Below are 27,514 nucleotides of genomic sequence, written 5' to 3'. Positions count from 1 at the left end.
GTGAGCCAAAAGGCGCAAACGGTCCCGGGCCAGGTAAGGTGGCACCCGTGGGAATACCGTGCGTGAGGCCGCAAAGTGATATGATGTGTTACATGCTAGATCGGTGTGACTTAGGATCGGGGTCCTGACATAGATCCAACTTGTGTGAACAGAAACTACTTGTGGTGGAAAAGGATGAATCTATCGGATCAAAAAGACTATAAAAAGGAGGTTTTATTTACCACACGAGGAACTGCTAGACGGAGTGGGAAAGGAGGCCGAGCAGTTCGATCTTCCGTGCCCTAACTTGGCGACGGAGGACACCTACGGCGACGGCGGAGAAGACGTTGTCCGTGGCCGGCGTGAGGACAGCGTCGGTGAGGTCGCAGCAGCTAAGTGCTTCGTCGCTGGCGTCGTCGAGGGCTAGTGGTGGCGCTAGGGTTTGTGCGAGAGTGGAAGAAGAGACAATGACTGGGGTGAGGCGTGTATTTATAGGGACAGGGACGGCACAGTGTTATTACACAGGTGCCCCTGGTGATTCGCATCTGATGGACACGTGGTGGTTATGCAACACATGAGAGATTGTTCCACGTTCCCACGCATGCCTGGATTGTCGGGTGGTCGTTCCCGCTTCTCCGGGTTTCAGGCAAAAAGGATTGAGCATTGAAAGCAGATTAATGTTTGTCTCTATGTCTTCTGCTGACAAGGACGTAGGGAACACGTTTTGACAGTTTCAATAGAATGCATATGATTTGGATAGATAGACTTAAGATAGAAGCATAGAAGGGTTAGGGTCCGATCACATTCACTTAGTTCAAAAGATTCAACAAGACATAGCTATAAGTGAATGTTGTAGAGGACAGAAACCAAATCAGTACATTAAAGATAAACAAGAATCCATGTTAACTTGAAGACAAACAAAATGCAAAGACTTTGCAAATGTAACGCCATGTGAAAAACACTTCTAAGGGAAGAATTTGGTGGTGGCGTTACCCACCGTATAGGAAGTACTAGACCCAGACACGGCGCACAATTATCGTGGCGCTCCCAAGTCAAATTCCACGTTAATGTATTCACACTCATAATGTAAGTCTTCATTGATTGAAGACATACTTTACTTCGTGTGTTGCACATCTAAGTCATTAACATGCATAAGTGTTAGAATGTCTTCCTGATCACAGGACATTTGAGGATTCCAAGATATTTAGCTCACACCATAACTTGCAAAACCTCTTCTCATCCAAGGGCTTTGTGAAGATATCTGCCAGTTGCTCTTCGATGTTGACGTGTATGATATCAATATCTTCCTTCATGACATGATCTCTGAGAAAGTGATGACGAATTTCAATGTGCTTTGTCTTCGAGTGCTGAACTGGGTTGTTAGCAATCTTGATGGCGCTTTTGTTGTCGCGGTAGAGTGGCACTTGCTTCAGATGAATGCTATAGTCTTTGAGTGTTTGTTTCATCCATAGAAGTTGAGCGTAGCAAGATCCAGCAGCAATGTATTCAGATTCAGTAGTGGAGAGAGATACACAGTTCTGCTTCTTTGAAGACCAACATACAAGTGATCGTCCCAGAAAGTGACATGTGCCTGATGTAGACTTGCGATCCACCTTATCACCAGCATAATGAGCATCCGAGAATCCAACTAGATCAAACTCTGAGCCCTTTGGATACCATAATCCTAGTGTTGGGGTGTGAGCCAAATATCGAAGAATTCGCTTCACAGCTAAGTGATGTGATTCCTTTGGTGCCGCTTGGAATCGGGCACACATGCACACACTAAGCATGATATCTGGCCTAAATGCACATAAATAAAGCAAAGAATCAATCATGGAGCGGTATACCTTTTGATCAAACTCTTTACCATTGTCGTCGGGACTCAGATGGTGTTTAGCTGGCATTGGCACCGTGTAACCTTTGCAGTCTTGCATTCCAAACTTCTTCAGGCAATCTTTGAGGTAGTTCTCTTGAGATATGAAGATGCCGTTGCATTGCTGTCGTATTGGAAGACCAAGGAAGAACTTCAGCTCACCCATCATGGACATCTGATATTGCTCTTGCATCATATATCCAAACTCATCACTATATTTATGGTTGGTGCAGCCGAAGATAATGTCATCCACATATATTTGGCACACAAACAGTTCACCATCACATGTCTTCGTGAAGAGTGTGGGATCCAGGGAACCAGGTTTGAAGCCTTTGCTCTTCAGGAAGTCTTTGAGTGTGTCATACCAAGCACGAGGGGCTTGTTTAAGGCCATACAGTGCCTTGTTGAGCTTGTAAACCATGTCAGGATGTTTTGGATCTTCAAAGCCAGGCGGTTGTGCAACATACACTTCTTCTTCAATCTTGCCATTGAGAAAAGCGCTCTTCACATCCATTTGAAACAGAAGAATGTTATGATGATTTGCATAGGCCAACAGTATGCGTATAGCTTCAAGCCTAGCCACAGGAGCAAATGTCTCATCGAAGTCAATTCCTTCAACTTGAGTGTATCCTTGAGCAACGAGACGAGCTTTGTTTCTGACAACTTGACCATGCTCATCTTGCTTGTTGCGATATATCCATTTAGTGCCTATGATATTGTGCTTACGAGGATCAGGACGCCTGACCAGTTCCCATACATTATTCAGTTCAAATTGTTGAAGCTCTTCTTGCATAGCTTGAATCCATTCAGGTTCCATGAAGGCTTCATCAACTTTCTTGGGTTTGGATATTGAGACGAATGCGAAGTGCCCACAGAAATTTGCTAGTTGTATTGCCCTTGAACGAGTGAGTGGACCAGGTGCATTGATGCTATCAATTATTCTCTCAATCTGTACTTCATTTGCAACACGAGGATGAATTGGTCGAAGATTTTGCTCTTGCTGATCACTATCATCGTTAGAAGGATTGTCTTCAGGCTGAGCCTTGTCTTCAGGTTGATTAGGTGCAGAGATGATGAGTTCCTCTTCAGGCTGAGCTTCAGACGGTATGATTTCTCCAGTTCCCATAAGCTTGATGGTTTCACTGGATGGAACTTCATCTAGTACATTTGGCAGGTGCTCTCTTTGCGAGCCATTAGTCTCATCGAACTGCACATCCACAATTTCAACCACTTTATAGTGAAATAGGTTGAAGACTCTGTAGGAGTGTGAATCCTTTCCATATCCAAGCATAAAACCTTCATGTGCTTTCGGTGCAAATTTTGAAGTGTGATGCGGATCCTTGATCCAACACCTGGCACCAAATACTTTGAAGTAGCTGACATTTGGCTTCTTACCAGTGAGGAGCTCATAGGATGTTTTGTTCTGAAGCTTGTGAAGATAAACACGGTTGATAATATGGCATGCAGTATCAATGGCTTTAGGCCAGAACTTTCTTGGAGTCTGGTATTCATCGAGCATCGTTCGGGCCATCTCAATAAGTGTTCTGTTCTTGCGTTCCACGGCGCCATTCTGCCACGGCGTGTACGGAGCTGAGAACTCATGAGTGATGCCCAAAGTTTCAAGATAAGTGTTGAGGCCAGTGTTCTTGAATTCAGTGCCATTGTCACTTCTGATGTGCTTGATCTTGATGCCATAGTTGTTCATGGCTCGATTGGCGAAGCGTCTGAAGACATCCTGCACTTCAGTCTTGTAGAGGATTATATGCACCCATGTATATCTTGAATAATCATCAACAATGACGAAGCCATAGAGACAAGCAGTAGTAGTAAGAGTTGAGTAGTGAGTGGGACCGAAGAGGTCCATGTGTAGCAGTTCGAAGGGTTGAGTCGTTGTCATGATTGTCTTCAAGGGATGCTTGGCTCTCGTCATCTTTCCAGCTTCACAGGCACCACACAGGTGATCTATCTTGAACTTGATGCCCTCGATGCCTATGACATGCTTCTTCTTTGCAAGAGTGTGCAAGTTCCTCATGCCCACATGTCCTAGCCTCCGATGCCAGAGCCAGCATTCTGAAGCCTTTGCTAGAAGACATACGGCAAGTTGTGGTCCTGCTGAGAAATCTACCACGTACAAATCATCTTTCCGATACCCTTCAAAGACTAGAGACTTGTCAAATTTCATTAGAACAAGGCAACGATATTTTCCAAATATCACAATCATGTTCAAATTGCAAAGCATTGAGACAGACATTAAGTTGAAACCAAGGGATTCAACAAGCATCACTTTATCCATGTGTTGATCTCTTGAGATTTCAACTCTACCTAGACCCAATACCTTGCTTTTACCCGTATCAGCAAATGTGATGTCTCTTGTCAGATGGACGTAAAGTTGAGTCCATGAGAAGACTTCGCTTGCCAGTCATGTGATTAGTACACCTACTATCAATAATCCATTCTGAAGCAGCTGGTGTCATACCCTACAGTGCAGTTGGGGGGATAGGCTTCACGAAGAGAATTGTGAAGCATAAACATTTGACGAGCAAGTGGGTTATGAAAGCTTAGATCAAGGTTAGGACTGGTAGGGCAAGTAGCAAGCGACTTAGGAACAATATACACAATAAGACCATTTGGGCATTTGATCTTGTGCCCTACAAGATGTTTAAGGTCCCCAGCAATAGCTTCAGACGAATTTGATTTTCGGCGGGAGACCCTTCCCTGCAAAACAGAGTTAAGCTTTCTTAGCCACCCACATCTTCAAGGGTGGCTTCGAAGCAATGAGTCTAAGTGCAGCATCTGAGAACTTTGGCTTAGAAGCCCTAGCAAATAGTCTTGCAGGAGGGCAATAGTACTCATAAGAATAAGCAGAGTAGTTCTTGGTCTTATGTACATGGCATTTTGATGAAACACGCTCATATTCATAGGCCTGAGTATGGTTTCCTTGCAAAACATTTGCGCTAGTGCGACTCAGGTGAGCCCTCTGTCTGTATGAAGCCTTTGGACCATACGAAGCCTGTGGTCTGGGGTTTGTCTTCTTCACTTGTGGTGTCATGATGACATTCACAGGAAGATTCTCTAGACACCTTTTCGGCACCCAGACTTTCTTCATAGGTGGCCCATTCCTGCAGTTAGTACCAATATACCTGGCAAACACTTCACCATTCTGATTCTTAAACAGTTTATAGTTTGCATCAAAGGATTCATCAATAACAATGGGATTAGCACAAGTGAAGCCAGATAGGGTGGATGGATCCACTGAAGATTCCTTTGCAGCAACCCATGTGGTTTTGGGGTACTGCTCAGGTTTCCAGTAAGAGCCATCAGCGTTCATTTTCCTTTCGAACCCAACACACTCTTTCCTAGGGTTTTGGTTCAGGATCTGCCTTTTCAGGACATCACATAGTGTCTGATGTCCTTTGAGACTTTTGTACATCCCTGTTTCAAGCAATCTCTTCAACCTAGCATTTTTCATCAGCAATAGAAGGGGCAACCTTAGCAGAGGGGTTAGTTACCACATCAACAGTTGAAGATATTGTAACAGTAGCAACAGTAGAACATCCAGCAACAGAAGCAGCGTTATCACGCTCAATGCATTTAAGACATGGTGGTTCAAATCCTTCCTGAGCGGGACTGATCTGTTTGGTGCGAAGTGACTCGTTTTCCTGTTGAAGATCTTCATGAGCCGCTCTCAATTTCTCAAGATCTTGCTTCCTTTGAAGATAATCATAGAAGAGCTTTTCATGAGTTGTTGATAGTGTTTCATGAAGACTTTCAAGTTCCTCATACTTAATGTGAAGATTTTTTATGTCTTCAATTAAGTACTGAGATTGAGTCATTTCAGCGTCTAATAGGTCATCGCTTTTGTCTAACAGTTTTTGAATATGTTCCATAGCTTTTTTTTGTTCAGTTGCAACTTTAGCAAGTGTTTTGTAGCTGGGTTTGGAACCACAATCAGAGTCATCTTCACTGGATGTTTGATAGTGAGTAGTGCGTGAGTTTACCTTGGCACCGCGTGCCATGAAGCAGTAGGTGGGAGCGGAGTCATCCTGGTCATTAGCATCAGCGTCGGTGATGGAGTCATTGTCTTCAATGTTGAAGATGGACTTGGCAACGTAGGCTGTAGCCAGACTTGCAATGCCAGAATCAGACTCCTCCTCAGACTCCACCTCCGCTTCCTCAGAAGAAGACTCCTCCTCTGAATCCATTTCCTTGCCAACGAACACACGAGCCTTGCCAGATGAGCTCTTCTTGTGTGATGAAGACTTGGAAGATGACTTTGAGTATTTCTTCTTCTTCTTGTCGTCAGAATCATATTCCTTGCTTTTCTTCTTCTTGTTGTTCTCATTGTCCCACTAAGGACACTCAGAGATGTAGTGGCCAGGTTTCTTGCACTTGTGGCATGTTCTCTTCTTGTAGTCATGAGCAGAAGCTTCATCATTCCTTGAGCTAGATCGTGAGGACTTTCTAAAGCCTTTCTTCTTGGTGAATTTCTGGAACTTCTTCACAAGCATAGCAAGCTCCTTTCCAATGTCTCAGGATCATCAGTACTGCAATCAGATTCTTCTTCAGATGAGGAAATAGCTTTTGCCTTCAAAGCACGAGTTTGCCCATAGTTGGGACCGTAGATGTCTCTTTTCTCAGAAAGCTGAAACTCATGTGTGTTGAGCCTTTCCAGTATGTCAGACGGATCGAGTGTCTTGAAGTCAGGGCCTTCTTGAATCATCAAGTCTAGGGTGTCAAACGAGTTGTCAAGTGATCTCAGGAGTGTCTTGATGACTTCATGCTTGGTGATCTCAGTAGCGCCAAGGGCTTGAAAATCATTTGTGATGTCAGTGAGTCGATCAAACGTAAGCTGAACATTCTCATTGTCGTTTCTCTTGAAGCGGTTGAAGAGGTTGAGAAGGACACTGATTCTTTGATCTCTCTGGGTTGATACGCCTTCGTTGACCTTGGAGAGCCAGTCCCAGACTGGCTTGGATGTTTCTAGAGCACTCACACGGCCATACTGCCCTTTGGTCAGATGACCATAGATGATGTTCTTCGCAGTGGAATCCAGTTGAACAAACTTCTTGACATCAGCAGCGGTGACACCTACACCAGCCTTGGGGGCGCCATTTTTGACGACATACCATAGGTCGACACCAATGGCTTCAAGATGCATGCGCATCTTATTCTTCCAGTAGGGATATTCAGTTTCATCGAAGACTGGGCACACAACGGAGGCTTTGATTATCCCTGCAGTCGACATAGCTAAAACTCCAGGTGGTTAAACCGAATCACACAGAACAAGGGAGTACCTTGCTCTAATACCAATGGAAAGTGCTAGTTATCGACTAGAGGGGGGTGAATAGGCGATTTTTATGAAAGTCTACAAAACATGGAAGTTTCGAAGAAAAACGATAGAAACCAATCTATTGCCATGCAGCGGAAGGTAGACTACACTAAGCAAGCCATAGTCAAGTATTCAATGAGATGAAAGCACAAGGACTAATAGCAGCTAGGCAGTATAGGTCAGGATGGAAGATAGTATGAAGCCAATCAGAACAGCAGTCACACGGTGAAGACAAATAGATAATGCAGACAGGCAATGACTTCACAAGGACTAATCTGAAAGTAAAGAGATGGGGAGGATGGAACCAGTGGCTCGTTGAAGACAACGATTTGTTGGACCAGTTCCAGTTGCTGTGACAACTGTACGTCTGGTTAGGGAGGCTGAGATTCAACTCAGAAGACCACATCTTCACCTTATTCCCCTTGAGCTAAGGACACTCAGTCCTCACCCAATCACTCTGGTAAGTCTTCAAGGTAGACTTACAAACCTTCACAGACTTCATTCATCGACGATCCACAATGACTCTTGGATGCTCAGAACGCGACGCCTAACCGGCTGGAGGATTCACAGTCCTCAAGTGTAATAAGTCTTCAGATCACACAGGCAGGAAGGCTTCAGTGATGCCTAACACTCTTTGGCTCTGGGTGTTTAGGGTTTTGTCCTCGCAAGGAATTCTCTCTCAAAGGCTTCGAGGTGGGTTGCTCTCAAACGACAAAAGTCGTACACTAACTCTGAGCAGCCAACCGTTTATGGTTGTAGGGGGTGGGCTATTTATAGCCACTAGGTAACCCGACCTGATTTGTCCGAAATGACCCTGGGTCACTAAGGAACTGACACGTGTTCCAACGGTCAGATTTCAAACACACACGGCAACTTTACTTGGGCTACAAGCAAAGCTGACTTATCCAGCTCTGGATAAGATTTGCTCTCATAGTCTTCGCTCGAAGACATAGGATTTTGGTTAAGCATCACTTCAGTCATTTTGACTGGTTCACTTGGACCCCACTTAACAGTACGGTGGTTCCTATGACTCAACAAAGAAGGAAAAGAACGACGAAACAACTAAGTCTTCGCGCTCCATAGTCTTCACGCGGTGTCTTCTCTTGTCATAGTCTTCAATGTGAATGTCTTCACATACCAACTTTGACTTCAATGTCTTCATACATTTTTAGGGGTCATCTCTGGTAGGAAAACCGAATCAATGAGGGACTTCTACCTGTGTTATCCTGCAATTCTCACAAACACATTAGTCCCTCAACCAGGTTTGTCGTCAATACTCCAAAACGAACTTGGGGTGACACTAGATGCACTTACAGTGCTCAATGCTATATATTATTTCCCAATGATGTATGGCTATCCTATGATGTTTAAGTAGATCCGTTTTGTCCTATGGGCTATTTGATGATCATGGTTGGTTTGAGTTGCATGTTTTATTATTGGTGCTGTCCTATGGTGCTCTCCGTGTCGCGCAAGCATGAGGGATCCCCACTGTAGGGTGTTGCAATACATTCATGATTCGCTTATAGTGGGTTGCGTGAGTGAGTGAAACACAAACCCGAGTAAGGGGGTTGTTGCGTATGGGATAAAGAGGACTTGATACTTTAATACTATGGTTGGGTTTTACCTTAATGATCTTTAGTAGTTGCGGATGCTTGCTAGAGTTCCAATCATAAGTGCATATGATCCAAGTAGGGAAAGTAAGTTAGCTTATGCCTCTCCCTCAAATAAAATTGCAATAATGATTACCGGTCTAGTTATCGATTGCCCAGGGACAAATAACTTTCTCATAACAAAAATCTCTCTACTAAAACTAACTTAGTTATTTCTTTATCTAAACAGCGCCTACTTTTTATTTACGTAATCTTTATTATCTTGCAAACCTATCCAACAACAACTACAAAGTACTTCTAGTTTCATACTTGTTCTGGGTAAAGCGAACATCAAGCGTGCGTAGAGTTGTATCGGTGGTCGATAGGACTTGATGGAATATGTGTTCTACCTTTAGCTCCTCGTTTGGTTCGACACTCTAACTTATCGAAAACTTTTGCGATCCCCTATACTTGTGGGTTATCAAGACCTTTTTTCGGCGCCGTTGCCGGGGAGCAATAGCGTGGGGTGAATATTCTTGTGTGTGCTTGTTTGCTTTATCACTAAGTAATTTTTATCTGTTGTTCTTAGTTGTTGTCAGGACACCGACTCAATGCCACATCGATCTAGCATGTAACACCTCATATCACTTTGCGGCCTCACGCACGGTATTCCCACGGGTGTCGCCTTACCTTTACCCGGGACCGTTTGCGCCTGTTGGCACACGTATATGACAGTGTCGCTAGCATCCATATGATAAGGAGCCCAGGCTGACATGGCTAGTCGTAAACCCAAAGTGGCACAAACTTACAGGGACAGGCATCCATGACCCAGCATCGAACGTGTCGGTCATCAGCGAGTGAATCCAGGCTGTAGCACTGGGCTAGCAGGACTCCGGTGAACCGGGCTGTAGCGGGCTAACAGGACTCCGGTATTTATCGCGTGACATTTCCCCGAAGGGACAGACACAGGAACGAAGAAGGACACATGCCGGCCAGCCTAAGTGTTCCGGAGCAGTAGCAAGCTACCATGGCTCGGTGGAAGCACTAGGAGACATTTCCCGGTAAGAGAGGCTACTAAAGATAAACAACTAGATAGTCAGATCCCACGCATACCAAGCATTTCAATAACATACACACAATATGCTCGATATGTGCAAACACAACATGGCATCACAACATGACTCTACGACTCAAGTATTTATTCAATAGGCTCCGAGGAGCGAGATATTACAAACATGAGTCTCATGACCCAACATTCAGAGCATACAAAGCAAAGCACCAGCGGAAGCTATCATGTCTGAGTACAGACATCTATAAATGAAAAAGGCTTAGAAGCCTGACTATCTATCAGATCCTACCGAGGGCACAAGATCGTAGCTGAGGTAACAAGCTAAACGTCGAAGTCCACGCGGAACTACTAGCGAGACCGAAGTCTCTCTGCAAAAACATAAATTAAGCAACATGAGTACAAATGTACCCAGCAAGACTTACATCAGAACTAACTACATATGCATCATTATCAACAAAGGGTATGGTGGGGTTTAACTGTAGCAAGCCAGCTTTGACTCGGTGGCTATCCTGAACTACGACTGCAATGTAACTCTTTTGAGGTGGCGCACACGAGTCCACATATTCCCCATATCAATACACCACTATGGATCCGCTCCCGTCTCCCTACGAGAGCACCATCCATAGCACTCACGCTTATCTTGCGTATTTTAGAGTATCCACTTTCACTTGTCTATGAACTGATATAAGCAACCCAGAAGTCCTTTACCGTGGACACGGCTATTCGAATAGATGATGTTAACCCTGCAGGGGTGTACTTCTTCATACATGTTTCCACCACTTAGCGTCTGCACACGACATGTGCTCGGCAGACTTCAAGCGAAAGCCGACGTGGGTGTAGACCACGACCTACCTAAACACTCAAGTCTCTAGTCCAGGTTTATCGCCTATTCGGGTTCCATCCATGAGGAGATCCGGCCGGAGTTTCGCTCACAGCCCCAAACGATGTGAACAGGGTTCCGTGACACCAAACGGGCGCCCGGTATACCCGGCCACGTGCCTACCGCATCACAGCCCACCCCTACGGTCAGTGCTGTCCACGGCCTCCAGCATACTACAAACACCAGAAACTACTTGCAACTCCTGGACAGAGGACAAGGGTGAATAAGAAGTTGAGCGGGGTCATATTTCAGGGCCCAATGTATGGTAGTAGCTGAATCATGGATCACAAACACAGAACTCAGTTCCTGAGGACGGCTTCAATGAGACAACCCACCATGTACTCCTACATGGCCTCTCACCGACACCTTTTACCAAATCGTGTTCACACACTTAGCTCACACACAGTAGGACATGTTCACACACCTCTGATTCATCCCGGATGAATCAGACCTGACACAACTCTAAGCAGTAGCAGGCATGACAATAAGCATGAATGAGTAGGCACAACAGGGCTCAAACAACTCCTACTCATGCTAGTGGGTTTCATCTATTTACTGTGGCAATGACAGGTCATGCAGAGGATAAAGGGGTTCAGCTACCGCAGCAAGTAACAGATGAATCGGTGTTGTCCTAATGCATTAAAAGAGAGCAGGGGCGAGAGAGTAGGATTGTATCGGAATGAACAAGGGGTTTTTGCTTGCCTGGCACTTCTGAAGATAACATTGAGTCTTCATCAGTGTCAACGATCACAACTCGGAACATCGTCTACCGGGAGGGAACAGATACCGGCAACAAGAAGAAATACAATCAATGCAATGCACAATATGATGCATGCTCATGACATGGCAATATGAATGTGTTTTGAGCTAATGCACCTAGCTATGATTTAAATGAGGTTGGTTTGAATACATGATTCAAATTCCAACTCCATATATGATTATTTAAATGCCCTTTAATTGATTTGTGCTAAACAGCAGCTATAAGTTGTTCTAACATGCATGAAAATGGTACAGATGGATTCCTTGAATTTTTCTGATAATTTTTCATATATAAATTATTTAATTTGGAGTTACGGTTGAATTTCTATGATTTATTGAAGTTTTAGCTATTTTCTGAAATTTCCTGAATTAAAATAAATCCAGAAAATGATTTAATTGCGTCAGCCTGACGCCGGGGTGACGTCAGCAGGTCAAAGGCGTCGACCAGGTCAAACCTGACCAGTGGGGCCCACTGGTCAGTGACCCAGTCAACTAACCAAGTTAGTTAGCCCTAACTAACTGGATTGGGCCCACTGGTCAGCAACTAGCCTAAATATGATTAGCCCTAACTAACTTAGTTAGCCGGGCGGGGCCCGCATGTTAGTGGCTCAGTGGCTTAGCCGAAATTAGTTATTAACTTAACCAAAGTTAGCAGGGGCCGGGCCCACCTGTCAGTGACCCTGGGAAAGTCAAACAGGGTCAAATCCCGGGTCGGTGGGGTCAAACCCACCGGCGACATGACACCGGCGAGGCCCGAGACGGCGGCGATGCGCGGAATCGCAGCACAGGCCACGGATCGAGGCGCGGATGGCACCATTGGAACCCCGAGCCTCGTCCGCGTCCTCTGGTGCTAGTGGGGTCGCCGGAGACGGCTCAGATCGACGGCGGCGTCCACTTCCGCGGCGGCCGGAGCTCGGCTAAGTGCGGCCGCGGTGCTGCAGCTCATAGGTGGGTGAACGGAGGTGCTAGGCAGCACCTAAAGGCGGCAGGAGCATGTCGGAGCTGCTATGCGAGGCAGAGGTGCTCGGGGCACAGAGCTCGCCGGCCATGGCGGACGGCGGCTTCGGGTGCTCGTGGGGCAGCGGCTACAGGGCGCGCGCGAGAGAGAGAGGTGAGGGGAAACGATGGTAAGCTCACAGGGAGGCAGCAGGGTGGCTCAGTGGGCTCGGGGACGCGCCAGACGTCGCGAATCGACGGCGGTGAGCTTCGGTGGCCGGCGACGGAAACGGCGATGGTGGCGGCGTTGCAGGGCGTCCAGCGGGGCATGGGTTGGTGGAGAGGAAGAGGGGGTCGAGGCGGAGCCTTTGAGCGCATCGGCAAGGCTAGGGGTGGCCAGTGGCCACGGGTACGGCGACGATGACGGCGAGCTCCGCTCGGTGGTGTGCGCGAGAGGGGAGCAGAGGAGGGGATGGGGTCCAGGGGGAGAGGATGAGGGCGAGGGAGAGCGAGAGGGGGTCGGGGAGACGCGTGGCGTCACCGGGGCGTCGAGGAGGAAGCAGGAGGTGGCCAGGGGAAGCAGGAGGTGGCCGAGGCCTCTCGGGCGCGCGCCACGCCTCGCCTCTGCCTACTGGCAGAGGAAGACGACAGGGGGGGAGTGGAGATGGGCTGGGCCGTGCTGGGCCAGGTAAGTGGGCGCCAGGTAACTTCCTTCTCTCTCTCTCTTTTATTTCTTTTCTATTTCTGTTATTTTGTTTTTGATTTGATTTAAAATACCAAATCATTTAATAAAATCCTGGAAACAATTATGGGTGCTTTCTGAATTATTTCAGTGACCCTTAACAATTTCCAACATTTATTTGAACATTTAAATTATTTATAGTGTTTAAATGCCCAAAGTCAAATACAATATGATTTAATTCAAAAATCCAAAAATGACCTAAGAATATATTCATCATTTTTGGCAGAGGTTTCCACCTTAACCAGAAATCATGAACTTTTCTTAGGAACTTTTTGGGTTTATTGAAAAGATTTTAATTCACCCTAGTTGAGTTGATTTAATGCTAGGGTTTGAGCATCCCCATTCCAATTTTAGGCAAAAATTAAACATGATGCAACACATGACTAGCTAGCTCAGACAAACCAGAAGTTAGGGATGTGACAACTCACCCCCACTAAACAAGAATCTCGTCTCGAGATTCAAGCGTAGGGTAAGATGAAAGGGGAAACGCAAACTAGTATAATCTTCACGATCCAGGGTGCACTTCATAAGAGCGTTGATTCAATCACCATCTTTGTCTTGTCGTCTTGTTCTGAGAACTCCAACTAACATGACAACGAGAGGAAAGGAAAGACCCTAAAAGAATCGTTCTTCTCGAAGGTCGAACAACTCAGGATTAACTCACGGAATGAGACATAGCAACATCTCTCGAGCTGAGGGACGAAGCACACATCCATAATAATGGAGTGAGGCAGATGACGAAGGTTCACTAGGTAGACAACAATTTCACGCTTAAGAAGATGGTAATCGGTTGTCAATGTAGCGAGGAGTTGAGTTGCCATGATACCACAACGGGACACCTTCGGAACCGTGACTCGTAGATATCTCCCCTTAAGTGGCAAAAAGAATTACCTTTGATTCAGAGATCATTGAAACTCTTTATACCAGCTTAAGGCAAATCATAATCGATCATTTAGAGGGGTTCGGTAGAATGGCATACTCAAACTTGGATGATGTGGATTACCTTGTTGAAGACAACGTAATGGATGAATTTGCTTATCACTGGAAATGGAAGAGACCCATGGTAGAATGACACATTGGCGGTGCAAGCTGGGAACAAAATGCAAATGCTGGGAATGATTCTGGTAACTGGGGAAGAACCCAACAATAGGGAGTGAATTCACTGTCTGAAAAGGTCATAGCATTGCCGAGGAAACTGAGAGGAATCCCAGTTAGTGCCGATGATAACTCGTAGCGCTTGTGCGTGCTCTCAAGAACTTGAGCATTTCCATATTCATCAAGGTTTTACCAACATCCGTGTCAAGGATCCTGGCAACACAACTTGCTACCATGATGAATGATGATGGATGATGCAGATGCAAAGAAAGACAACACTTTCTCAGATTTCACCTTAGCGAGGCTAAGGAAATAAAATCTGGATGATCGACCGAGAGACATTTAGCACTCCGCTTCTAATGTTCTCCTTGATTTGCTAGTGTATCCCATTCATAGATATGGTTTGATAACTAGAACATCAAGTAAAAGGTCGGACTTCGGGAGCAATAGAATCCATAAGGAACAGTTACGGAGGTAAATCCTACGAAATCCTTATGGGGAGGTGGCCAACTTCTTCAATCAAGATACTACAATAATAGGTCTTTCGGCTGGGTGGTGCTGGCCACGACATCCACTTTACCAGTTATCGAGGAACCAATATTATAGTTCTTGGGGAAATGTTCCAACCATCATATCTGCCTGAGATTCAGATCTGGTTGGTGTCAGAATATTCCAGACCCATCAAGTCTAGGAGGATAAATGAAAGTTTGCAACACAATTCGACGAGATAACGTTGCGGGATTCTCGGGAAATGAACTACGATAGCAAACTCCAAGGCATGAGCTGGTTCTGCTACACACGTGTGAACACGATGTCCTAGACAAGCATGACCACGTGGTAGTCTTACAATACAACACTACCAAGTTCAGGTTGGGAATCATCATCGAGGATATCGGAGTTCTTACATAAGTCTGGATTAGCTCTTATGAAGGAACTCCTTCTCCTTGAACAAATCAATCAGTGGCTTGGTGTGCTAGGGATACATATAGAATGGAGGTTGCAAGTCTCCGAACCACAGAATACTTCGCACGTAAGCATGACTGATTTGGGATGATTCCAAAGGAAACAACATTGACTTTCTCGAACCCACGGCGGCAACTTGCATCAAATGCACATGAACTGGAGGAAGTCACTTCTTACATCCGAACATATGCTTCATGAATTAGCATGAAGAAATGCTTTCAAAAGTTTCCAACACTAGCTTAATGTTCAACAAAATCATGGGGGAGATAAGGATGTTGTCAATGGGCACAACAACAATTCATCTGGGTTTCCTTTTAAAAGGAATTCCATAGTTAAGTGAACACGGTGATAGCATTGGTCAGACCCAGGAATATAACGGTGTATGCTCGAGGAAAACCCACGAGTAAGACAACATTACGAACATCATTGGTACTGATTTGATTTGACGATAGCCCATACTCAATCAAAGGTTTGGGTAAGATAATAGATCCAACAATTGTTCACAAGGACCAATTGATGAAGATATCATCTTTCTTCAACACACACACACACAAAAAGATATCCCTTAACATGAACTAAGTCGGACAAGCTTTTATCTTCCAACTCTCCAAGTTGTTGTTTAGCTTATCCAAATAGCTCAGGGTATCCAACACGGATTCTTGGAGAAGGGGTGGTTTACAGGAATAAACCAACTTGATCACGAACTCAACATAGCGGTCAGGTGACAACCTGGTAATACTTCTGAGAAGATATTCAGAAAATCACGAACCACCGGTATGTTACTAAGCTCGAGAACAATCTTGCTTTTCAGGGCAAGACGATATGATCAATAGAGCAAGGATTTGAAATAATCCTAACTCATCGATCGAGGAGTGAACCAGGAGAATGGACTAGGTAGCACGATCAATCTTAGAATGATGATTCAATAACCAACACACTAAGAATGAAATTATTGTCCTTTAACTACCCAGCAACGAGGTTGCTAGGCGTATTGATTTCACACATCACAATTCATTTGTCGGTATTCCGGTTGCATCAACACGAAGACCGAGGAATGACTAATGATGGCAAGAAGTATCACTGTACCAAGAGTTCATAGGATGGTGTGCAATTCCTATAACAATCCCGATATAAAGATGGTAATACTCCAAGGTAGAACAGAACAAAAGCTGGATTAGCAATTTGATCTGCGGAGCACAACTTCTTTGACCCAATCCTGGATATGGAAGAGGTACTGGAGTTTGTTTCTCCTAGTCATTCTGCGATAGAATGGCTTGACGGACCACAAGAGTAATAGGCATCGATAAACGAACGCACGCATACTCTTGACTATCAATTGCTAGACGAGGGTCAGAATGCAACTAAAGAGAACAACTCAAAGGAACATATAATTTTCTGAGTTGTGGATGCATAGATTAGTATGTCGAACCAAGTTCGACATATTTCTTCCGGATAACCCATGCAGAAAGGTAGAACTGGCAGAGTCATGATTTATGAATGGAGAACTCCTCAAGAATAATCCTGTTGTGATATTTCAGTTCAACGAGGAACTTCTGCCATAAGTAGTTCATGGTATTTGGAAGAAGAAGATACCACGGACTTCAAGGACTATCGCAAAGGTTACTAATATCCTAAAGGCACTAGCAATTACTATCAACATGAAGTAGGTAGAGTGAATCTCGGGTTCAAGAACCCAGGAACAGAATACCTATTACTAAGTAGCATCACGGGATGCTTTCGAGAATGATGGCCAGAATCATCACACTGGGAACACAAATCATGGCTAAATTACTAGATGATCCCCTAAGACACCTAGGGTCATAATAATATCTCCAACATATATGTCAAGGTAACAGAGTACCTCAACTCACTGATTAGTGTGGTTAATCTGGCCCAAAGGAACATTGAAACGGGAGGAAGGAATTTGCAAGTGCATCAGACTGTTTAGAGACCTGAGATGACTCGGACAGCATAACGGCTGTAAATGCTCAAAAAGATTTGAAACATGCTACAAAAATGGTGGCATAGCCACTTAAAGGCACAATATCAAGGTTTGGAGATCAACAGTTAACATACAGAAGTAGTAGGAACTGAACTCAAGCTTAAATCCAACAATCTTATAAGTCTACGGATTAGTAACACGTGATCCTGATAGAAAGAAGAGATAGCCTAGTTCTTAATCCCCGTAGGAAAGATAAGATGACTCAGATCAGAAGGGCATAAAGTATAAGGAGTAAAAAGAGCCTTACGTTCCATCCCACAATCAATTCCCTTATATAACTAAAGAATTTCTAGACTCAACTTCGACCAGTTTGGCTTGGTAATCCTACAGGCAGTCAAGCTCTGATACCAACGCTGTCAGGACCCCGACTCAATGCCACATCGATCTAGCATGTAACACCTCATATCACTTTGTGGCCTCACGCACGGTATTCCCACGGGTGTCGCCTTACCTTTACCCGGGACCGTTTGCGCCTGTTGGCACACGTATATGACAGTGTCGCTAGCATCCATATGATAAGGAGCCCAGGCTGACATGGCTAGTCGTAAACCCAAAGTGGCACAAACTTACAGGGACAGGCATCCATGACCCAGCATCGAACGTATCGGTCATCAGCGAGTGAATCCAGGCTGTAGCACTGGGCTAGCAGGACTCCGGTGAACCGGGCTGTAGCGGGCTAACAGGACTCCGGTATTTATCGCGTGACATTTCCCCGAAGGGACAGACACAGGAACGAAGAAGGACACATGCCGGCCAGCCTAAGTGTTCCGGAGCAGTAGCAAGCTACCATGGATCGGTGGAAGCACTAGGAGACATTTCCCGGTAAGAGAGGCTACTAAAGATAAACAACTAGATAGTCAGATCCCACGCATACCAAGCATTTCAATAACATACACACAATATGCTCGATATGTGCAAACACAACATGGCATCACAACATGACTCTACGACTCAAGTATTTATTCAATAGGCTCCGAGGAGCGAGATATTACAAACATGAGTCTCATGACCCAACATTCAGAGCATACAAAGCAAAGCACAAGCGGAAGCTATCATGTCTGAGTATAGACATCTATAAATGAAAAAGGCTTAGAAGCCTGACTATCTATCAGATCCTACCGAGGGCACAAGATCGTAGCTGAGGTAACAAGCTAAACGTCGAAGTCCACGCGGAACTACTAGCGAGACCGAAGTCTCTCTGCAAAAACATAAATTAAGCAACGTGAGTACAGATGTACCCAGCAAGACTTACATCAGAACTAACTACATATGCATCATTATCAACAAAGGGGATGGTGGGGTTTAACTGCAGCAAGCCAGCTTTGACTCGGTGGCTATCCTGAACTACGACTGCAATGTAACTCTTTTGAGGTGGCGCACACGAGTCCACATATTCCCCATATCAATACACCACTATGGATCCGCTCCCGTCTCCCTACGAGAGCGCCATCCATAGCACTCACGCTTATCTTGCATATTTTAGAGTATCCACTTTCACTTGTCTATGAACTGATATAAGCAACCCAGAAGTCCTTTACCGTGGACACGGCTATTCGAATAGATGATGTTAACCCTACAGGGGTGTACTTCTTCATACATGTTTCCACCACTTAGCGTCTGCACACGACATGTGCTCGGCGGACTTCAAGTGAAAGCCGACGTGGGTGTAGACCACGACCTACCTAAACACTCAAGTCTCTAGTCCAGGTTTATCGCCTATTCGGGTTCCATCCATGAGGAGATCCGGCCGGAGTTTCGCTCACAGCCCCAAACGATGTGAACAGGGTTCCGTGACACCAAACGGGCGCCCGGTATACCCGGCCACGTGCCTACCGCATCACAGCCCACCCCTACGGTCAGCGCTGTCCACGGCCTCCAGCATACTACAAACACCAGAAACTACTTGCAACTCCTGGACAGAGGACAAGGGTGAATAAGAAGTCGAGCAGGGTCATATTTCAAGTCCCAATGTATGGTAGTAGCTGAATCATGGATCAAAAACACAGAACTCAGTTCCTGAGGACGACTTCAATGAGACAACCCACCATGTACTCCTACATGGCCTCTCACCGACACCTTTTACCAAATCGTGTTCACACACTTAGCTCACACACAGTAGGACATGTTCACACACCTCTGATTCATCCCGGATGAATCAGACCTGACACAACTCTAAGCAGTAGCAGGCATGACAATAAGCATGAATGAGTAGGCACAACAGGGCTCAAACAACTCCTACTCATGCTAGTGGGTTTCATCTATTTACTGTGGCAATGACAGGTCATGCAGAGGATAAAGGGGTTCAGCTACCACAGCAAGTAACAGATGAATCGGTGTTGTCCTAATGCATTAAAAGAGAGCAGGGGCGAGAGAGTAGGATTGTATCGGAATGAACAAGGGGTTTTTGCTTGCCTGGCACTTCTGAAGATAACATTGAGTCTTCATCAGTGTCAACGATCACAACGTCGGAACATCGTCTACCGGGAGGGAACAGATATCGGCAACAAGAAGAAATACAATCAATGCAATGCACAATATGATGCATGCTCATGACATGGCAATATGAATGTGTTTTGAGCTAATGCACCTAGCTATGATTTAAATGAGGTTGGTTTGAATACATGATTCAAATTCCAACTCCATATATGATTATTTAAATGCCCTTTAATTGATTTGTGCTAAACAGCAGCTATAAGTTGTTCTAACATGCATGAAAATGGTACAGATGGATTCCTTGAATTTTTCTGATAATTTTTCATATATAAATTATTTAATTTGGAGTTACGGTTGAATTTCTATGATTTATTGAAGTTTTAGCTATTTTCTGAAATTTCCTGAATTAAAATAAATCCAGAAAATGATTTAATTGCGTCAGCCTGACGCCGGGGTGACGTCAGCAAGTCAAAGGCGTCGACCAGGTCAAACCTGACCAGTGGGGCCCACTGGTCAGTGACCCAGTCAACTAACCAAGTTAGTTAGCCCTAACTAACTAGATTGGGCCCACTGGTCAGCGACTAGCCTAAATATATGATTAGCCCTAACTAACTTAGTTAGCCGGGCGGGGCCCGCATGTTAGTGGCTCAGTGGCTTAGCCGAAATTAGTTATTAACTTAACCAAAGTTAGCAGGGGCCGGGCCCACCTGTCAGTGACCCTGGGAAAGTCAAACAGGGTCAAATCCCGGGTCGGTGGGGTCAAACCCACCGGCGACATGACGCCGGCGAGGCCCGAGACGGCGGCGATGCGCGGAATTGCAGCACAGGCCACGGATCGAGGCGCGGATGGCACCATTGGAACCCCGAGCCTCGTCCGCGTCCTCTGGTGCTAGTGGGGTCGCCGGAGACGGCTCAGATCGACGGCGGCGTCCACTTCCGCGGCGGCCGGAGCTCGGCTAAGTGCGGGCGCGGTGCTGCAGCTCATAGGTGGGTGAACGGAGGTGCTAGGCAGCACCTAAAGGCGGCAGGAGCATGTCGGAGCTGCTATGCGAGGCAGAGGTGCTCGGGGCACGGAGCTCGCCGGCCATGGCGGACGGCGGCTTCGGGTGCTCGTGGGGCAGCGGCTACAGGGCGCGCGAGAGAGAGAGAGGTGAGGGGAAACGACGGTAAGCTCAGAGGGAGGCAGCAGGGTGGCTCAGTGGGCTCGGGGACGCGCCAGACATCGCGAATCGACGGCGGTGAGCTTCGGTGGCCGGCGACGGAAACAGCGATGGTGGCGGCGTTGCAGGGCGTCCGGCGGGGCATGGGTTGGTGGAGAGGAAGAGGGGGTCGAGGCGGAGCCTTTGAGCGCATCGGCGAGGCTAGGGGTGGCCGGTGGCCACGGGTACGGCGACGATGACGGCGAGCTCCGCTCGGTGGTGTGCGCGAGAGGGGAGCAGAGGAGGGGATGGGGTCCAGGGGGAGAGGATGAGGGCGAGGGAGAGCGAGAGGGGGTCGGGGAGACGCGTGGCATCACCGGGGCGTCGAGGAGGAAGCAGGAGGTGGCCAGGGGAAGCAGGAGGTGGCCGAGGCCTCTCGGGCGCGCGCCACGCCTCGCCTCTGCCTACTGGCAGAGGAAGACGACAGGGGGGAGTGGAGATGGGCTGGGCCGTGCTGGGCCAGGTAAGTGGGTGCCAGGTAACTTCCTTCTCTCTCTCTCTTTTATTTCTTTTCTATTTCTGTTATTTTGTTTTTGATTTGATTTAAAATACCAAATCATTTAATAAAATCCTGGAAACAATTATGGGTGCTTTCTGAATTATTTCAGTGACCCTTAACAATTTCCAACATTTATTTGAACATTTAAATTATTTATAGTGTTTAAATGCCCAAAGTCAAATACAATATGATTTAATTCAAAAATCCAAAAATGACCTAAGAATATATTCATCATTTTTGGCAGAGGTTTCCACCTTAACCAGAAATCATGAACTTTTCTTAGGAACTTTTTGGGTTTATTGAAAAGATTTTAATTCACCCTAGTTGAGTTGATTTAATGCTAGGGTTTGAACATCCCCATTCCAATTTTAGGCAAAAATTAAACATGATGCAACACATGACTAGCTAGCTCAGAGCAAACCAGAAGTTAGGGATGTGACAGTTGTTTTCTATCTTTAGTTATGGATAGGAAACGCAAAATACCAAAAAAATAGTTGTACCTACCAAACCAATGGTTGAAGAACCACTCAAAATCTATCACACTACTGAAGCTTATTACTTGGATCATCTTCGATCCCTATGTGCTCGTGCTAAAACCCCAACTAGCTTAGTTGAGGGAAAATCTTTAGATGAGCATGCTTGTTATGTGCGACACCGAATATCTGAAAAAGGGAAAATTTTATTGTAAGTGGGAAACTGAAGGAAATATGCCCTAGAGGCAATAATAAAGTTGTTATTTATATTTCCTTATATCATGATAAATTTTTATTATTCATGCTAGAATTGTATTAACCGGAAACTTAGTACATGTGTGAATACATAGACAAACAGAGTGTCCCTAGTATGCCTCTACTAGACTAGCTCGTTAATTAAAGATGGTTAAGTTTCCTAGCCATAGACATGTGTTGTCATTTGATGAACGGAATCACATCATTAGAGAATGATGTGATGGACAAGACCCATCCGCTAGCTTAGCACTATGATCGTTTAGTTTATTGTTATTGCTTTCTTCATGACTTATACATGTTCCTATAACTATGAGATTATGCAACTCTCGAATACCGGAGGAACACTTAGTGTGCTATCAAATGTCATAACGTAACTGGGTGATTATAAAGATGCTCTACAGGTGTCTCCGATGGTGTTTGTTGAGTTTGCATAGATCGAGATTAGGATTTGTCACTCCAATTGTCGAAGAGGTATCTCTAGGCCCTCTCGGTAATGCACATCACTATAAGCCTTGCAAGCAATGTGTATAATGAGTTAGTTGCGGGATGATGCATTACGGAACAAGTAAAGAGACTTGCTGGTAACGAGATTGAACTAGGTATGATGATACCGACGATCGAATCTCGGGCAAGTAACATACCGATGACAAAGGGAACAACGTATGTTGTTATGCGGTTTAACCGATTAAGATCTTCGTAGAATATGTAGGAGCCAATATGGGCATCTAGGTTCCGCTATTGGTTATTGACCGGAGATGTGTCTCGGTCATGTCTACATAGTTCCCGGACCCGTAGGGTCCGCACGCTTAACGTTCGATGACGATTTATATTATGGGTTAAGTGATTTGATGTACCGAAGGTTGTTTGGAGTCCCGGATGAGATCATGGACATGACGAGGAGTCTCGAAATGGTCGAGACATAAAGATTTATATATTTGACCATGTTATTCGGACACGGGAAGTGTTCCGGATGGTTTCGGATAAAACCAGAGTATCGGAGGGGTTACCGGAACCCCCCGGGGAAGTAATGGGCCTTAGTGGGCTTTAGGGGAGAGAGAGGGCAGCAGCTAGGAGGTGGCGCCCCCCTCCTCCCCCCCCCCCCAAGGGTAGTCCTAATAGGACTAGGGGAGGGGGCGCGGCCCCTCTTTCCCTCTCCCGCTCCCTCTCCTTCCTTCTTCTCCTACTTGGACTAGGGGGGGCGATTCCTACTTGGAGTAGGATTCCTCCCCCTTGGGCACGCCCCTTGTGGCCGTCTGGCCTCCTCCTCCCCTCCTTTATATACGGGGGAGGGGGCACCCCATAGACACACAAGTTGATCTTTAGCCGTGTGTGGTGCCCCCCTCCACAGTTTCCACCTCAGTCATATTGTCGTAGTGCTTAGGACAAGCCATGCGTCGGTAACTTCATCATCACCGTCAACACGCCGTCATGCTGACGAAACTCACCCTTGGCCTCAACTGGATCAAGAGTACGAGGGACGTTGATAATCTCCAAGTGCAGGGAATCATCGTAGCAATTCCCAAAGGTGGAAGTGATAAGTATGAAGTGTCAAACCCACAATGAGCTAAAGGTAAGATCAATATTCGCTCAAGTCCTATCTGCCACTGATACGACTCTGCGTACACCGAACGTTTGCTTTTTTCCAACTAGAAACGATAAATAAAACTATGTTGTGGGTATGAAGAGGATAACTTTGCATGATATCGGAGAGCTAAAATATAAAAGTAGGTGATGTTATCATAAAGTTAGAATATATTACTAAATATTATAAACAGTGAGTGTGGAATAATGATGGGTCGGTGTGTGGAATTGTCCTAGCCAATGCAATTTCATATGAGGGAGATGCATAAGCTAACATACTTTCTCTTCTTGGATCATATGCACTTATGATTGGAACTCTAGCAAGCATCCGCAACTACTAAAGATCATTAAGGTAAAACCCAACCATAGCATTAAAGCATCAAGTCCCCTCTATCCCATACGCAACAACCCCCTTACTCGGGTTTATGCATCTGTCACTCAAGCAACCCACTATAAGCGAATCATGAATGTATTGCAACACCCTACGGCGGGAATCCCTCACGCTTGCGCGACACGGAGGGCACAATAGGACAGCACCAAAATAAAACATACAACTCGTACCAATCTAGATCATCAATCTACCCAAAGACAAATGATATATACTCAAAACATCATAGGATGGCAACACATCATTGGGTCATAATATGTGGCATAAAGCACAATGTTCAAGTAGGGATTACAGCGGGGTGCGGGAGAGTGGACCGCGTAAAAGAGATGAGGATGGTGATGTTAATGAAGACGATCACCGCGGCTATGATTCCCCTCCCGATGGCACTCCGGTGCCACCGAGAGAGAGGAGGAGAGGTTCTCCCCCTTGTGCTTCCTCCTCCATGGCGTCCCCCTAGATGGGGAGAGATTCTCCCTCTGGTCTTCGGCCTTCATGGTGATGATGGCCCCTCCGGGATCCTCCACCATAGCCTCCGGTGATGGCCCCCTCCGGCAGGGTGCCAGAGAGGGCCTAGATTGATTTCTTGTGGCTACAGAGGCTTGCGGCGGCGGAACTTCCGTTAATTTCTGGAGGTTTGGGTATTTATAGGAGAGGTTGGCGTCGAGAACAAGTCAGGCGGCCCCATGGGTAGTCCACGAGGCACAGGGGCGCACCCAGGTGGTGGGCGCGCCCCCCACCCTCGTGGGGCCCACGGGACTACCCTCTGGTAGATTTTTGTTCCAGTATTTTTTATATTTTCCAGAAAAATTCATCGTTGATTTTCATTGCATTCCGAGAACTTCTATTTCTGCACAAAAACAACACCATAGTAGTTCTGCTGAAAACAGCGTCAGTCCGGGTTAGTTCTAATCAAATCATACCAAAATCATATAAAACTATTGTAAACATGGCATGAATACTTCATAAATTATAGATACGTTGGAGACGTACAAGACGTCACCGAGCTGAACGTGTGCAGATCGCGGAGGTGTCGTGCGTTCGGTACTTGATCGATTGGATCGCGAAGACATTCGACTACATCAACCGCGTTACTAAATGCTTGCGCTTTCAGTCTACGAGGGTACATGGACACACTTTCCCCACTCGTTGCTATGCTTCTCCTAGATAGATCTTGCATGATCGTAGGAGTTTTTTTAAATACTACATTCCCCAACAAGGGTCGCACGGGCCATTGATCTACAACAACATAGATATGCAAAAACTATCAGGACTAAGTTCATGATAAATTAAAGTTCAATTAATCATATTACTTCAGAACTCCCACTTAGATAGAGATCCCTCTAGTCATCTAAATGACCACGTGATCCATATCAACTAAACCATGTCCGATCATCACGTGAAATGGAGTAGTTTTCAATGGTGAACATCTCTATGCTGATCATATGTACTATGTGATTCACGTTCGACCTTTCGGTCTCAGTGTTCGGAGGCCATATCTGTATATGCTAGCCTTGTCAAGTTTAACCTAAGTATTCTGCACGTGCAAAACTATCTTACACCCGTTGTATGTTGATACGTCTCCAACGTATGTATAATTTTTGATTGCTCCATTCTATATTGTCTACTATTTTGGACATTATTGGGCTTTATTATTCACTTTTATATTATTTTTGGGACTAACCTATTAACCGGAGGCCCAGCCCAGAATTGCTGTTTTTTCCTGTTTTAGGGTTTCGAAGAAAAGGAATATCAAACGGAGTACAAACGGAATGAAACCTTCGGGAACGTGATTTTTAGGAAGATTATGATCCGGGAGACTTGGACCCTATGTCAAGAAAGAAACGAGGAGGCCACGAGGTAGGGGGCGCGCCTGCCTACCCTAGGCATGCCCTCCACCCTCGTGGGCCCCCTGTTGCTCCACCGACGTACTCCTTCATCCTATATATACATACGTACCCCCAAATGATCAGATACGGAGCCAAAACCCTAATTCCACCGCCGCAACTTTCTGTATCCACAAGATCCCATCTTGGGGCCTGTTCTGGAGCTCCGTCGGAGGGGACATCAATCACGGAGGGCTTCTACATCAACACCATAGCCTCTCCGATGAAATGTGAGTAGTTTACCTCAGACATACGGGTCCATAGTTAGTAGCTAGATGGCTTCTTCTCTCTTTTTGGATCTCAATACAATGTTCTCCCCCTCTCTTGTGGAGATCTATGATATGTCTCCATCGTATCTACTTTTCCAAACACTTTTGCCCTTGTTTTGGACTCTAACTTGTATGATTTGAATGGAACTAACCCGGACTGACGCTATTTTCAGCAGAATTGCCATGATGTTGTTTTATGTGCAGAAAACAAAAGTTCTCGGAATGACCTGAAACTCCACGGAATATCTTACAATAAATAATAAAAAAATCCTCGCCAAAGATGAAGACCAGGGGGCCCACACCCTTGCCACGAGGGTGGGGGCGCCCCCCCCCCTAGGGCATGCCCCCTACCTCGTGGGCCCCCTGGAGACCTCCCGACTCCAACTCCAACTATATATAACTGCTTTTGGGGAGAAAAAATAGGAAAGAAGAAATCATCACGTTTTACGATACGGAGCCGCCACCAAGCCCTAAAACCTCTCGGGAGGGCTGATCTGGAGTCCGTTCGGGGCTCTGGAGAGGGGGATTCGTCGTCGTTGTCATCATCAACCATCCTCCATCACCAATTTCATGATGCTCACCGTCGTGCGTGAGTAATTCCATCGTAGGCTTTCTAGACGGTGATGGGTTGGATGAGATTTATCATGTAATCGAGTTAGTTTTGTTAGGGTATGATCCCTAGTATCCACTATGTTCTGAGGTTGATGTTGCTATGACTTTGCTATGCTTAATGCTTGTCACTAGGGCCCGAGTGCCATGATTTCAAATCTGAACCTATTATGTTTTCATCAATATATGAGAGTTCTAGATCCTATCTTGCAAGTCTATAGTCACCTATTATGTGTTATGATCCATTAACCCCGAAGTGACAATAATCGGGATACTTACCGGTGATGACCGTAGTTTGAGGAGTTCATGTATTCACTATGTGATAATGCTTTGTTCGGGTTCTCTATTAAAAGGAGGCCTTAATATCCCTTAGTTTCCATTAGGACCCTGCTGCCACGGGAGGGTAGGACAAAAGATGTCATGCAAGTTCTTTTCCATAAGCACGTATGACTATATTCGGAATACATGCCTACATTACATTGTTGAATTGGAGCTAGTTCTGTGTCACCCTATGTTATGATTGTTACATGATGAACCGCATCCGGCATAATTATCCATCATTGATCCAATGCCTACGAGCTTTCCATATACTGGTTTACGCTTATTTACTTTCCGTTGCTATTGTTACAATCACTACAAAATACCAAAAACATTACTTTTCTTTCGTTACTCTTTTGTTACCGTTACCATCACTATCATATTACTTTGC

The sequence above is a fragment of the Triticum dicoccoides genome, chromosome 3A, assembly GCF_002162155.2.
Source record: "Triticum dicoccoides isolate Atlit2015 ecotype Zavitan chromosome 3A, WEW_v2.0, whole genome shotgun sequence".
In the NCBI taxonomy this organism is placed as follows: domain Eukaryota; kingdom Viridiplantae; phylum Streptophyta; class Magnoliopsida; order Poales; family Poaceae; genus Triticum; species Triticum dicoccoides.
This window is presented reverse-complemented; position numbering follows the sequence as displayed.